This window comes from Herpailurus yagouaroundi, unplaced genomic scaffold, assembly GCF_014898765.1.
Source record: "Herpailurus yagouaroundi ecotype Mexico unplaced genomic scaffold, PumYag 187, whole genome shotgun sequence".
Classification (NCBI taxonomy): domain Eukaryota; kingdom Metazoa; phylum Chordata; class Mammalia; order Carnivora; family Felidae; genus Herpailurus; species Herpailurus yagouaroundi.
In genome coordinates, this window is record NW_024412418.1 from 21,625,194 (window position 1) to 21,641,191 (window position 15,998).

At 35.8% G+C, this 15,998-nt stretch overlaps 1 protein-coding gene across 1 annotated transcript in view; it reads right to left on the minus strand.

Annotated features, from left to right (window-relative positions):
* Positions 1-15,998, minus strand: part of LOC121043740 (uncharacterized) — a 38,139-nt gene that overhangs the window by 663 nt on the left and 21,478 nt on the right. The gene's annotated exons all lie outside the window — the stretch shown is intronic.

The window sequence follows — 15,998 nt, forward strand, 5'->3', positions numbered from 1 at the left end:
TACCAAATATATATGTATATATATATATTTAAAACCAGGTACCATCAAGCACTAGACTTGTCTTCTGAACATCTAGACCCACCTGCAGTTTAAATTTTTCAAGAATTGGTTTGGCTTTAGGGCACCTTGGTGGCTCAGTTGGTTGAGTGTCCAACTTTGGCTCAGGTTATAATCTCACAGTTTGTGAGTTCAAACCCTGCATTGGAATTTAAAAAAAAATTCCATTTACAATAGCAACAGAAATAAAATAAAATACTTCGGAATAAATTTTACCAAGGAAGTGAAACTGTATACTGAAAACTATAAAACATTGATGAAAGAAATTGATGAAGACACAAATTATTGAAAAGATATCCCATGTTCATGAATTATAAGAATTAACACTGTTAAAACATCCATACTAAAAGCAATCTACAGATTGAATATAATCCCTATGAAAACTCCAATGCCATTTTTTTTACAGAAATAGAAAAAAAGAATCTTAAAATTTGTGTGGAATTATGAAAGACCTCAAATAACTAGAACAATCTTGAGCAAGAAGAGCAAAGGTGGAGGTAGCACACTTCCTGATTTCAAACTATATCACCAAGTATAATAATCAAAAACAGTATGGTGTTAACATAGAAACAAACACGGATCAGTGGAACAGAATAAAGAGCCAGAACAAAAACCCACACATATATGGCCAACTAATTTTCAACAAGGTTGCCCAAAATATATAATTTATTGAAAAATTATCTTGAAAAAACTGGAGAGCCACATTTAAAAAATTACACTGTTGTACCATACACACAAATCAACACAATGGAGATTGAAGACTCAAAGGTGGGACCTGAAACCATTAAATCCTAAAAGAAAATGTAGGAGAAAAGCTTCTTGACATTGGTCAATGCAATGGTTGTTTGATATGTCACCAAAGCACACGCAACAAAAGCAAAAATAAGTGGCACTACATCAAAATAAAAGTTTCTGCACAGCAAAAGAAACAAATGAAAAAATAAAAAGAAAAGAAAAGGGAACCTATGGAATGGAAGAAAATATCTTCAAACTATATGTCCAGTAAGACATTAATATCCAAAATATATAAGCAACTCTTACATCTCAATAGCAAAACCAAACCAAAAAAACAAAACAAAACAAAACAAAACAAAACAAAACAAAACAAAACAAAAAAAAAACAAAAAAAAAAAACAAAAAACAAAAACAGAAAAAAAACACAAAAAACAAAAACAAATAACCTGATTTAAAAATGGGCAAAAGACCTGAATAGACGTTTTGCCGGAGAAGACATATAAATAGCTAACAAATATATGAAAAGATACTTAACATCACTACCTATCAGAGACATGCAAGTCAACATCACACTGAGATATCTCCTCACACTTGTTAGAATGTCTATTATCAAAAAGGTGAGAGATAACAAATATTGCAAGGATATGGAGAAAAGGACTTGTGCACTTGGCTATGAATTGTCATAGCCATTATAGAAAACAGTATTGGGGTTCCTCACAAAATTAAGAATAAAATTATCATCTGATCTAGTAATCCCACTTCTGGATATGTATCCAAAGGAACTGAAGTCATTATCTCCAAGAAATATCTGTATTCCCATGCTCATTTAAGCATTCATAATAACTGAGATATGGAAACAACCTAAGTGTCCATCAATGGATAAATGAGTAAAGAAAATATGATACCCATGCATGCATGTGCATGTGAGCATGTGCCTATGTGCACGTGTGCACATACACACAATGGGATACTATTCAGCCACAGAAAATAAGGAATAAGGAAATCCTGCCATTTGTGGGATGAAATTGGAGGGCATTATGCTAAGTGAAATAAACCAGAGAGAGAAAGACAAGTATTGTATGGTATCACTTATATGTGGAACCTAAAAAAAAACAACAAAAACACCCAAACCCTAAAAAGTGTTAAACTCATAGTAACAAAGAGTAGAATGGTAGCAACCAAGGACTTGGGTGGGGGAGGGGGGTGGGAGGGAGTGGTATGAAGGAAATGGTGAGATATAAGTCAAAGGATATACATTTCCAGTTATAAGGTAATCTAATATTCAGCTGCGTGACTTTAGTTAATAATACTGTATTGTGTACTTGAAATTGGCTTAGAGAATAGGTCTTACGTATTCTCATTGTAATAAAGGTTACTATACGAGGGCACCTGGGTGGCTCAGTTGGTTACGTGTTGGACTCTAGATGGTGGCTCAGGTCATGATTTCACAGGTCATGGGATCCAGCCACACATCGGGCTCTGTGCTGATAGCATGGAGCCTGCCTGGGATTCTTTCTATCCCTCTGTCTCTGCCCCTCTGCAGCTGGCGCTCTCTCTCAAAATACATACATAAATTTTTTAAAAATAGAAAGAAAAGGTAACTATATGAAGTATTGGATGTGTTAATTAACTTGATTGTGGAAATCCTTTCACAATGTGAACATATATAAAATAATCACATTGTACACTTTAAATATGTTACAATTTTGTCAATTATATTTCAAAAAAGATGGAGAAAAAAAGGTAACATACAATAGTATTAAGAAGGTTAGCAATGGACTCAGGAGGCCTACATTCAAATCTCAAGCCTACACGTATTGTCTACGTGACCTTAAGTGAGTTGCCCAACTGCTTTACACCTGCTTGTGCATCTGTAAAAAGGGGATAATAATAGTACTAACTTTATAGGATTGTGATGTGGGTTAAGTGAGCTTTGTACATATTCAGAACAGTGATTGGCAAATGTTAAAGACTCAATAAATATGAGTTATTATATTTGAATGACTGCACTCTCTTCCCCATGTCTCATTTTAATACCTATGAAGTGGGAACAGTACTGAATTTTATTTCTGATTAGGATTGTAACACATTTTCAAGTTGCTTGAAGAATATTTTAAACTCTGTAGGTGCTATGGATCTACAAAGGGTAACTGTTTTCCACTTTTAAAAGGGAGAAGATAATTACTATGTGGTCTTCTTCAGGAGAAGCATTATTCAACAAAGAGTTGGGTTTTTTTTTGTTGTTGTTGTATTTTTTTTTTTAGCACCCACAGAATTGCAAGCTACTGTGGGATGACTCAAATGATTTAGAAAACTCAATTCTGGAATGAAGTGGAATATTTTTCTTATATCAGAATTTCTGTAACTGCAATATCAGAGCAGGAGAATATCAGTTTTCATGTGGGAAAAGAAATCCTTTCATAAGAAACATACAATATGTTACAAAGAGTAAGTAAAGAAAGAATCTATTTTAAACTGCCTCTCCTCTTAAGAAAAATAAACCCATTTATTCTTTGCATATTATGTCCATGACTACCCTCTGCTTTATCAGAAGCTCAAAGGTATCCCAGGCACCTATCAGGTCAGCCTTCCACCAAGTACATTTCTATTTTTGATTCCTCAGAGGAAACAACAAAGCTTACAGGCTTGTTTTGGATTGGAGTTTTTCCCTGTCACACTGAGGACTAACTGAGCCCAAACCCCCTACTTAATGGCACTGACAGAGACCAGCTCAAGGGAAAAGACAATTTGAGTTTATGAAATAAACACATAAATATCTGTTTTAAAAAAGATGGTGACATACAATCTTGTCATTAGCAAGACATTTAATTAGAGGACCAGAATATCATAGGTTCACTTACAGCATCTTCAAATCCTCTCCAAAGAGCACCTCCACCCTTAACAACTAAAATTTAAAATCAGACAGAAATTGGGGCGCCTGGGTGGCTCAGTTGGTTAAGCATCCAGCTTCGGCTCAGGTCATGATCCTGTAGTTTGTGAGTTCGAGCCCCACATCGGGCTCTGTGCTTGACAGCTCAGAGCCTGGAGCCTGCTTCAGATTCTGTGTCTCCCTCTCTATCTGTCCCTCCCCCGCTCACACACACACACACACACACACACACACACACACACTCTCTCTCTCTCTCTCTCTGTCTCTCTGTCTCTCTCTGTCTCTCTGAAAAAAAAAAAAAACTAGAAAAAAACTTAAAAAAATCAAACAGAAAAAGATGCTTGCTTTTTTCACCAGTTAAATACAACTGGAACTTGTGCTTTACTTAACCAGATTTCCTGAGCAGTTATCCTGGACTCAGATGAATCCCAAAGAATGGACAGGGTATATGTGCATTTTAGGGTATATATTGGGGGAGAATGCAGAATGTTATTTGGGGAAGCATTGTAACAGCATAAATTCAGAATTAATCCAGTTTATTAGTGAACAAAGGTCAAATAGGAAAAGTCTTGACATGCCTGGGTGAGGTGTAAAACCCAGAGGTATTGAGCTAGGGTACCTGCCATGTGTATATCATGGGTCAAGAAGACCCCACAGCAGAGTTTAAAGGGAGAAGTCCAAGCCATAGCCAGGGTGAAGGGTACAGTTGGGTTTTAGAACTTAGAAATGGGAATGAGAACAGAGCCATGGCCCGAGTTAGAAAGGATGAGGAGGGGAGACTGAAAATTTCCTGAGTGAAATTTTTGCCTCTGTCCATTAGGATGGACAACATACCAAGCAGCCATGGATACAAGGAGAGCCACGGTTTCCTCATATTAGGATGACAAGTAATTTCCCTAGGATCTTAAATAATCCCGTAAGAGTAAAGGGGAGAGAAGGAACACTAAATTTGACAACCCAAAAGAAAATGAGTTTCAAATGGTAGTGTTTCAGTTAAGTTCTATTTAACAGGGCAGATTAAGTTTTTGCCTCTTAAGCACAAGACACAAATACAATTACATTTGTACTTCTGGATTTGGTGCAGTAGACTCCATCGCAAAGGACAAGAAAAAGGAAGAGAAGTGCTCACCTCAATGTGGGGAGAACCAAAGGGTCCAGAGAAGGGAATTTTGAAATTAATACACTGTGGATTCTCTGGGTACCTGGGTGGCTCAGTCGGTTAAGTGACTAACTCTTGATTTTAGCTCAGGTCATGATCTCACAGTTTGTGAGATGGAGCCCTGCATCAGACTTCAAGATTACAGCATGGAGCCTACTTAGGATTCTCTCTCTCCCCCTTTTTCTGCCCTTCCCCCACTCATGTGTGTGCATTCTTTCTTGCTCTCTCTCTCTCAATAAATTTTAAAAAATACACTGTAGATTCTCATGTACAAAAGCCCTTTCACTTACTCTTAGCTTCTCTCCTTACTTTGAGAGAGGTCTGGAAAAAACAGTTGCTAGGGCCAGTTAGTTTTGGAAGCCCTGATTAAAATTTGGCAAGGCCTGAAGTTGACTGCCCATTTTCATGGTTTGAGAGCAGTTTTATATATTGATTGCACCTTTCAAGTTTAAAATACAACTTGTAGTAAACAGCATGGCTTTATTTAAAAATCTGAACAGATACCAGTGGTGGGATGGAGATTGGCAATGGCAATGGTACTTCTAAAGCATTGAACTCCTTTGATGTTTGCTTGCATTTTCCTTTTTTGTTACCCCCATGGCCAACTGCCAAGACAACAACTGAAATGAAAACAATACAGTTCCCAGAAATGAGGTCTGCTGTGTTTTCCCTGGCAAGGGAGGGTTCTATCATATGAGCCCAAATGTTGGAATGCATCTTAAGATTGATTGATTCAAACAATTGCTTGTTTTAATTAAAAAAAAATCATTTATATTTATTTTGAGAGAAAGAGAGAGTGCGATCAGCGAAGGGGCAGAGAGAGAGACAGAGACAGAGAGAATCCCATGCGGGCTCCATGCTGTCAGCACAGAGCCTGATACAGGTCTTGAACTGACGAACCATGAGACCATGACTTGAGCCGAAATCAAGAGTTGGATGCTCAACGGACTGAACCACCCAGATGCCCCTGAAATTCCATGTTTTATACATTACAATATAGGTCAATTGATAAAACCATGTTTTCTGTATTTGGGGCCAACTATCAAGTTTAAGAAAAAAAAATAGAAGAATTAGGAAATTGAAGAAGAACAATAATTTAATGAGATCAATTTTATGATTTGATAATCTATACATTAAAGAGTTATATTCAAAAAAATGTTTATTTATTTTGAGAGAGAGAGCATGAGAGGGGAGGGGCAGAGAGAGAGGGAGAGAGACAATCCCAAGCAGACTCTATGCTCTCAGTGCAGAGCCTGACACAGGACTTGATCTCACACACAGGGCTCAACCTTATGAAGACCTGAGCCAAAATCAAGAGTTGGAAGCTTAACCAACCAAACCACTCAGGTGCCCCTAAAGAATTCTATTTTTAAAATACAGAGAGCACATAAACCAGTGCTATCAAATGGAAAGTTGGGAGATACAAATATTATAGTAGATAAAGCTTGAGGCCAGTAGGAGGTCTCTATGCATTAAATAATTAGCCCAATTTGGGGGGAACATTTATAATGTACCAGACACTGTTCTCATATTTTGTGCCCCACGTTGGGCTTTCTGCTGTCAGTGCAGAGCCTGCTTTGGATCCTCTGTCTCCCTCTCTCTCTTCCCCTTCCCTGCTTGTGCTCTCTCTCTCAAAAATAAATGAAGATTAAGAAAAAAAAAAAAAAGAAAGAAAACAGAGGTAGCAATACCAAAAATAACAAATAGTAGACACTAATAGCAACTTCATCCTCTGAACTGGATTGAGGGTGCAGATCCAAGAGACTGTAAAGGGCCCTCTGAACAGACTACAGTTGGTGCAAATTGTTTTAAACTTTACAAATCCTTGCAAGATTTGGTTGAATCTTCAAAGGAGGGTCCTGATTATAATAAGAGTAAAAATATCATTAACCACCATGTAAATAACAATAACTGGTAGCTCATATTTAAATGGTATTTTGAGAATTAATCAAATACTCTCATATTTATTATGTAATATGATTTTTAGAGAAGGGCTACTTATGATGGTAAGAAAACGGACATTGTACCCTGACTTTGCAGATGAGGTAAGTAAGATTCACTTAAGTTGAGATTAAGTGCAGTCTTTGAAATGCATCCTGTCATGCAGCCAGCATTAGTTTTAGTCAACAACACTGCAGCAACATCCTCATGTGTTGGGATCGGATTCAAAATTTAGAACTTATGGCAAAAACTGAGTAAAGTCAAAATGACTTTGAAAAATTTTCTATAATCAATCACCAGGAGGATCTGGCTTCTTTAAAAAATATAATTGTTTTATATATGAAATTCTAGTAAATTAAATGCACACATCATGCAACTCTACTGAATTTCTGTAATACAGCTTAAAACCAAGGCCATTATTTATTTTTCAGAGAATATATTGTCTAGTGGTCTATGAACTCCTTTAATTTCTCTTCTAGGATTGTTCTCTGCTTAAACAGAATCTCCACTGCTCTAAATTTCAGAGAAATCCTAAGGGTTCTAGGATTCAGAGCCTGTGATCATCAAATAGGTTCATTATTGTAAAGAACTAATGACTCTTGTCTTAGCTTTGTTGCTAAACAATTCTTCACAGCACAGTTTTCCCTCACATGTTTGGACTTCAGCTAACCCACATACTTTCTGGGAACTTTCCCAGATCTTTGAACATATATAGTAAAGGCAGAGGATTCACATATCTATTCTTTGCTGTTAGAAATTTAATGGTAGGAAATTTATCCACGTGACTTAGTTTCAGCATTTGATGTCTTATGAGTAAGGCAGCTAGGAACAACTGCAACTAAAAGAAGACTCTCAAATCCCACTTTGCTACCAGGGAATTATAAGAAATAGGAGTTCAGGGATTTTATTTTTTTGATGGTTTTCCCCCCCTAAAATTCTAGTACCCTCACCATTTTGAATCCTAAGCTATACCATTGTAATTTATGAAAGTTTTAGTTCTAAAAGACTTTTCTAATAGATGATTAAATTCTTAAAACCAAGACTTTTTTAAAAAAATCCAAAGATATTTCTAAAGCAGTTGTCAACAAAATTGACAAAATTAAACAATTCGAAGAGTAATAAAATCAATTGAGGATTTTAATTGTGGAGTTCAACTCTAATTTTTAAAATGTCTCAACTTGGATCATCTTAGGATAGGTTAGTAAAAAAGTACTGGAAAAAAAATACCCAGATTTTACCACTTACTGGCAGATGGATTTTGGCAATTTATTTAAATTTTCCAAACTTCACATTCTTTCTCTTCTTTTTCTGTTTCCTTTCAAATAAATGGGGCAAATGACCTAGTGGGAAATGGTGATTTTTTTTTCCTTTAATTTTCCCCTTCTTCCTCATTTTAAGGTAGTAACCATGCTTTGTAATTTCTTGTTTTTGGTACATTTGGAATATATTCTATAGAAAGCAGAAGCTGGATCATGCTTTTTCTGTTCTGTTAAACTTTATTTTTTATGATCTCAAAGCCATAAACAGGATGTTAATGTCCTGCTAGAGAGGGAGTCAGGAGTAGGTATATAAGTCAGAAATAAACTGAGCAGGGAGGGGAGCTTCTGAGAAATTGGAAGACAGGAAAGTTTATTCCTCCCCAGAAAAGAGGGCACCTACGCTCAAGGATTCAGTTGCTTTGGGGATGATGGTGAAATCTCAGAGGACAATGGCTGCCACCTTGTAGGCCTCCCAGACTTACTTAAGAGTCATATGACTGAAGCCTCACAGGGAAGCAGCAGGGCAACCTCTCTTGCCTACATGGATTGGGATCCTCATGGGTGCCTGTATGGCCACTGGTATGAATGGGTGACTGAAAACCAGATGGGCCTTCCTGAAGTCTTAGTGTCATTTTGATCCTGGTGTTTTGCACACTCTGGAGCATGGGGAATGATCTAACAACAAACCAGGTTACATGACCTTTCAGCCTACTAAAGTGGGGACCAGAGTCAATATTTGGTTGACTGAAAACACATTTTAATGAGGTATTTCTTACAGACTTCACATTATGGGCTGAGAATCTGACAAATAACTTGATATACAGTTGAGCCTTGAACAACATGGGAGTTATGAGTACTGACCGTCACAGAGTCAAAAATTCTTATATAATGTTGACTCCTCCAAAAACTTAACTACTAATAGCCTACTAACTACTAATAGCCTACTGTTGACTAGAAGCCTTACTGATAACATATACAGTTGGTACACATATTATGTGTATATTATACACATATGTGTATAATATACACATATTATGTGTATGATATAATATATTCTTTCAATAAAGGAAACTAAAGAAAATATTATTAAGAAAATTGTAAGGAAGAGAAAATACATTTACAGTACTGTACTGTGTTTATAAAAAATAAATTCACATATAAATGGACCTTGATGGTTCAAATTTGTGTTGTTCAAGGATCAACTGTACATTGATTTTACCCCTCCTTCCTTCCTGTCCTTCCTTCTTTTTTCCTTCTTTTCTTTTTTTCTTGGAATCTTCCTGGAGTCCATCTGAATCATAATTATTGCTGACCTTCTGGACTGATTAGCTCAGTGGATTGGGGTATGTTGTTAAATGAGTCGTGGTCGCATTTTATTCATTTATTGCCCAGAAAGCTTTAAATGGAAAAAAGGACTAACCAACCGTCAGACAGTCCTTTTATTGGATTCACAGACTCCCCACATAGGAATTGATTGGTCAAAGTGAATTTTAGAAGACAACTTGACGAATAACCATAACTCAAAGAGGTGTAAGTCTTGCCAGGAACAAATAAATGTCCCTACAGAGAGAGCAGCATCAAGTTTCAGAAATGACAATTTCTTAATGTTAGTTGAAATAATGGTGCTTTTCCCCCTTAGGAGTCTTGATATTAATTAAAATAAAATTAACTGTTGTGGAATGTGATAGCTAAATTTTTAGTCAGCTCAAAGTTTTGTGCTTCATCACCACCCCCACCTTCTGCTGACAGAGTCCTCTTTCTCATGGAGAATCCATTACACATATTTTGGTGCAGAAGGTTGGCCACAGAGCTAATCATAAGACCTAACCAATTAATTAGTACATTGCATCCACTCACCATAGTGATTGATTCAAGGATGGCTATAAAACTGATGACATCAATTGGAAAATTCAAAAGAATTTTACAGTTGGATCTGTAGCTTTAAGTATTATGTAAAACTAGAATTAATTGACAGTTGTCATTTTTGCTACCACATGAGGAGAATTTATCTAAAAAAAAGACAACATTTGAGTCTCTAGATCCAACCTAGCTTAGGCTGGACTTCTTAGTTACATTATCAATATAAATTATGCCCTCCATTTTTTTCTTGAACTTTTTTGAGATGACTTCTCTCACTTGTTTTCAACAGTGGCTGATTCATACACTCTGTCTTCTGTTTCCCTCTCTCTCTGTCCCTCCCTTACTCTCTCTCTTATAAATAAATAGATAAATAGATAGATAGATAGATAGATAAATAAATAAATAAATAAATAAATAAATAAATAAATATTTTTAAAAAGTGGGGGGTGGCGCCTGGGTGGCTCAGTCAGTTAAATGTCTGACTCTTGATTTCAGCTCAGGTCATAATCTCACAGTTCGTGAGTTCAGAGTGGGGTCTGCTTGGGATTCTCTGTCTTCCTGTCTCCCTGCCCCTCCCCTGCTCATGTGCTGTCTCTCTCTAAAACATATATATATATTTTAAAAAGTGCCTGATTATAGAAATCACATCAAGTCAGGAAATTACTACAGTAAAACCTTGGGTTGCAAGTAACTTGTTCTGCGAGTGTTCTCCAAGATGAGCAAACATTTCTAATTAATTTTAACTTGATAAATGAGCTATGTCTTGCAATATGAGTAGTACAGGATGCTGAATGTCAATGATCACAACTGAGCCAAAGGCTCTTGAAATTCTCTTTGATACATGAATTACAAGCATGTTTCCAGAACGAATTATGCTCACAAACCAATATTCTATAAGGGAAAACTTAAGATTCCTTGAAAGCATTTCAAAACATTTGTAGCAAAGGGCTGGTCCTTTTGGTAATAGCATATTTTAAATAATATAAACATTAAATCTGTTTTTCAGTAGCATGTCTAACCTTCTTTGCTTGTAAAGACTTCCAGTAGGGATAATTCTGTAGAACACAATGGAAATTTCTCTGCTCTTCTGCAGGTTTTGTAATTTCTGAAGTAGGAATTATTTCCATGAAGAAGGCTGCTGTGGACCCATAATGATTTTCATAGAAGAAACTAGCTATGTATCAATTTGTGGTTATAACTAGGAGAAGTTTACGGTTGTTAAAAATGCTATGGGTGTATTAAGTCACAGAACATTATGTAATAGTACACAAGCCTCGGTAACGAAGGGCTATTATTATCTGCCAAAAGGATGTTGACAATGCTCTGGGTTCTTTCTCCTGAGGGGGATGGTATTTGCTTCATTTACTGGTCTTGTTATATGAGTGATTGTATCAAAACAACATATGCCAATTGATCACCAAAACCCATTTCTTGCTGCTTGGTAATAGAATAGGTGACATTATATTTGAAGGCAGAATCTTAATAGGCTCTTATTCTTGCAAGTGCTAGGATACTAATGAATTTATTCTGTACTCTTTTTGGATTAAAGGAGGAAAGTATTCTGCTTGCCTAGGAGAAAATAAAATTATTCCTGAAAACAGTACATTTAGTTATTTTAGCTTTGTATTAACTGGGCCATGGTATCAAGTTATGGAAGCTAGGTCATTCCACTTAAGCAAAAGGGTGGAAAGTCATCAGGAGGTTTGGTCATCAGAATGGACAGCCAAACTGGAACAAAGTCAGAGAATCTGTTGGACGTCAGAAATAGCTGACATCAATGATGAAAATTTGAATTTTATCAAAAAACTGTATAAGAATTTATTAATAATTGTGTCTATTTTGTTATCTATACAATTTACATTAATAGATATATTATTAGTTAGAGTAGGCTAGCTTCTGCAATGAACATCCAGAGTATAATAATTCAAATACAAGTTTATTTTTATGAGGCAGAACTGGAGAAATTAATAAGTTAAGGCAATCCTCTTCCACATCATCATTCAGATAGCCAGATTGACAGATGCTCTACCATCTTCAAAATATAGCTTCTCAGGTTCTAGAATCATTTCTAGTCCCACTGTCTAACCGGGAATAAGAGCATGGAGAAATACCTCACATAAGATACCTTGAAGTGGCACATGCCACGTTTGTTCCCATTTCATTGCCTAAAACTTGATCACACAGCCAAACTTAATTGCAAAGATAGCTGGGGAATACAGTTCCAGTTAAACAGCTAATTTCCACCTGCAAATATACAACATGGATAGGGGATCAAGAATTGTTAATGGACAGCTGTTCATCTCTGTCGTAATGTTCTAATATAGGGTCATCTTTGGTTTTCTGGAAGGAACCACCGTGGTAATAATGTATTATTCTTTTAAGGTACTATATATGCAAATTGACAGTTCTATTCACGAGTGAAATTATAGTTTTATTTTCCTTTGTTAAGTATTTTATTCTTGATATCAGTGTGCATATATAAGATTTAGGGAAACACTGGAAAAGTGTAAAAATTATTTAAGTTTCTAAAAAGTCATCCATGAAATATCTTGCCTAAGTGCATTTCTTAAAAGCTTTTTTTAAAATTGTATGGGTATATCTATCTCACGCTTTATCCGTTCATCCATCACTAGGCACGTAGGTTGTTTCCATATCTTAGGTATTGTAAATAATGCTTTAATGAACATTTTGGGGAGCAGGTATGTCTTTGAGATAGTGATTTCATTTCTTTTGGACAGATAACAGAAGTGGTATTCCAAAATCATATGGTAGTTCTATTTTTAAGTTTTTGAGGAAACTCTATACGTGCACCAACTTACATTCCCACTGACAGTGCAAAAAGTTTCCCTTTTCTCCACTTCCTCGCCAGCACTTGTTATTTCTTATCTTTTTAATTTTATTTTTTTTAATTTACATTCAAGTTAGTTAGCATATAGTGCAACAGCGATTTCTGGAGTAGATTCCTTAATGCCCCTTACCCATTTAGCCCATCGCCCTCTCCCACAACCCCTCCAATAACCCTCTGTTCTCTATATTTAAGAGTCTCTTATGTTTTGTCTCCCTCCCTGTTTTTATATTATTTTTGCTTCCCTTCTCTTATGTTCATCTGTTCTTTGTCTTAAAGTCCTCCTATGAGTGAAGTCATATATTTGTCTTCCTTGGACTGACTAATTTCGCTTAGCATAATACCCTCCAGTTCCATCCATGTAGTTGCAAATGGCAAGATTTCACTCTTTTTGATTGCCGAGTAATACTCCATTATGTGTGTGTGTGTGTGTGTGTGTGTGTGTGTGTGGGAGGATATATGTATATGTATATCTATATCTATATCTATATCTATATCTATAGATAGATAGATATAGATATACACCACATCTTCTTTATCCATTCATCCATCAGTGGACATTTGGGCTCTTTCCATACTTTGGCTATTGTTGATAGTGCTGCTATAAACATTGGGGTACATGTGTCCCTTCGAAACAGCATACCTGTATCCCTTGGATAAATACCTAGTAGTGCAATTGCTGGGTCATAGGATAGTTCTATTTTTTAGTTTTTTGAGGAACCTCCATACTATTTTCCAGAGTGGCTGCACCAGCTTGCATTCTCACCAACAATGCAAAAGAGATCCTCTTTCTCTGCATCCTCGCCAACATCTGTTGTTGCCTGAGTTGTTAATTTTAGCCATTCTGACAGGTGTAAGGTGGTACCTCATTGTGGTTTTGATTTGTGATGTTGATGAGTGATGTTGAGGATTTTTTCATGTGTCGGTTGGCCATCTGATGTCTTCTTTGGAGAAATGTCTGTTCATGTCTTTTGCCCATTTCTTCACTGGATTATTTGTTTTTTTGGGTGTTAACTTTGATAAGTTCTTTATAGATTTTGGATACTAACCCTTTATCTGATATGTCATTTGCAAATATCTTCTCCCATTCTGTCAGTTGCCTTTTAGTTTTGCTGATTGTTTCCTTCACTGAGCAGAAGGTTTTTATTTTGATACTTTTTTGATACTAGCCATTCAGACAGGTGTGAGATAACATCTCACTGTGGTTTTGTTTGCATTTCTCTGATGATTAGTGATGTTGAGCACCTTTCATGTACCTGTTGACCCTTTGTATGTATTCTTTGAAAACTAGCTATTGAGATTCTCTGCCCAACTTAATCATATTGTTTTTTCTATTTAGTTGTATGAGTTTTGTTTTGTTTTGTTTTTTGTTTGCATTTTTTTTTTTTTTGGATAGTTTGGACATTAACCTCTCATCAGATATATGATTTGCAAATATTTCTCCCACTCCATAGATTGCCGTTTCATTGTGTTGACAGTTTCCTTTGCTATGCAGAAGACTTTTAATATGATGTAGTCCCACCTGTTTATTTTTTGCTTTTGTAACCTTTGCTTTTGGTGTCAAATTAAAAAAAATAATTACAAAACCGATTATCAAATAGCTTAAGCTATGTTTTCTTTCTTTATGTTTTCTTCCAGGAATTTTATGGTTTCAGGTCTTACATTCAAGTTTTCAATCTATTTTAAGTTGATTTTTCTGTGTGGTGTAAGATAGGAATCAAGTTTCATTCTTTTGCATGTGGCTGTTCAGTTTTTCCAAGAGCAATTTTTTTTTTTTTAAAAACAAAGTTCCTAATTTCTTTTCTGTTTTTGTTCCATTTAGGATATGTGTGTCTATTTGAGTTATTTATTTATTTATATTTTTATTTTAGGGAGAGAAAGAGAGTGCAAGTGGTAGAGGGGGGAGAGAATCTCAAGCAGGCTCCATGCTAACTAACCACAGAGCCTGATGTGGAGCTTGATCTCACAACCTTGGGATCATGAACTGAGTCTAAATCAAGAATTGGATGCTCAACCTACTAGGCCACCCTGGCACCCCTGTCTGAGTCAATTTTTAAAAAATTTTGTTTAAATAGTACTTATGTCTTTGGGGTACCTGGATGGCTCAGTTGGATAAGTGTTGGACTTCAGCTCAGGTCATGATCTCACGGTTCCTGGGTTTGAGCCCCACATTGGCCTCTGTGCTGACAGCTCAAGAGTCTAGAGCCTGTTTCAGATTCTGTGTCTCCCTTTCTCTCTGCCTCTCCCCCACTTGAATCTTCTCTCTTTCTCTCTCTCAAAAATAAATAAACGTTAATAAAAAATTAAAAAAAAACATGTCTTTTATAGAATTGTGCAAAATATTCTCTTATTCTATAATTATTTTAACTTATTTTAAAAATAAACTATGTTCTTTTTCTTTTAATCATTCTTAATTTAGTATACTAGTTGTGTCCACATTAAAAAACAGAAAAATCTAGGCTAAGTAGTTATTTACCTATTTCATTGTTCCCTTACTCCTCTCATCTCCTGTACCTCCCCAGCTTGATCCTCATATACCCACTTTTGCCAAGTAACCTGTTCTTAGAGTTGTTGATAAATTTTCTGTTCTCTAATTTATTCTAAATTATTTCTGCTTTTATCCTCATTCACTCCTCTTGATTTATTTGGATTAATATATTGTTCTTTCTCTAAATTCTCAAATTTAGTTTTAAAATCAGTTTTAGGAATGCTTGGCTGGCTCAATCAATTGCGTGTCAGACTCTTGATTTCGGCTCAGGTCATGTTCTCACAGTTCCTATGTTCAAGTCCCATGCCGGGTTCCATGCTAACTGCACTGGAGCCTGCTTGGGATTCTCTTTCTCCTCCCTCTGCCCCTCCCTCCCTGCTCACATGTACATGCACACTCTCTTTCACAATTAATAAATGAACATAAAAAAATGAAATCAATTTTAATTAAAGGGAATCAACCTTTTTTTTCTTTCCCTTTCTTTTTTTTCTTCCTTCCTTCCTTCCTTCCTTCCTTCCTTCCTTCCTTCCTTCCTTTCTTTTCGCTATGAAGTGTCCTCTGAGTACATCTTTGACTGTAGTTCATAACCTAAAATATACTATTATTGTTACATTTTCTTGTTATTCTGTTTTTACTTTTGATTTACTTTTGACAGAATTTAGTTAGTAGATAATTAAAATTTTCTGCTTTCTTTCAAATGTCTTAATGTTTGTGATTAGAAAATCTAATTTGTATTATTTCTACTTTGGGGAAATATACTGTTT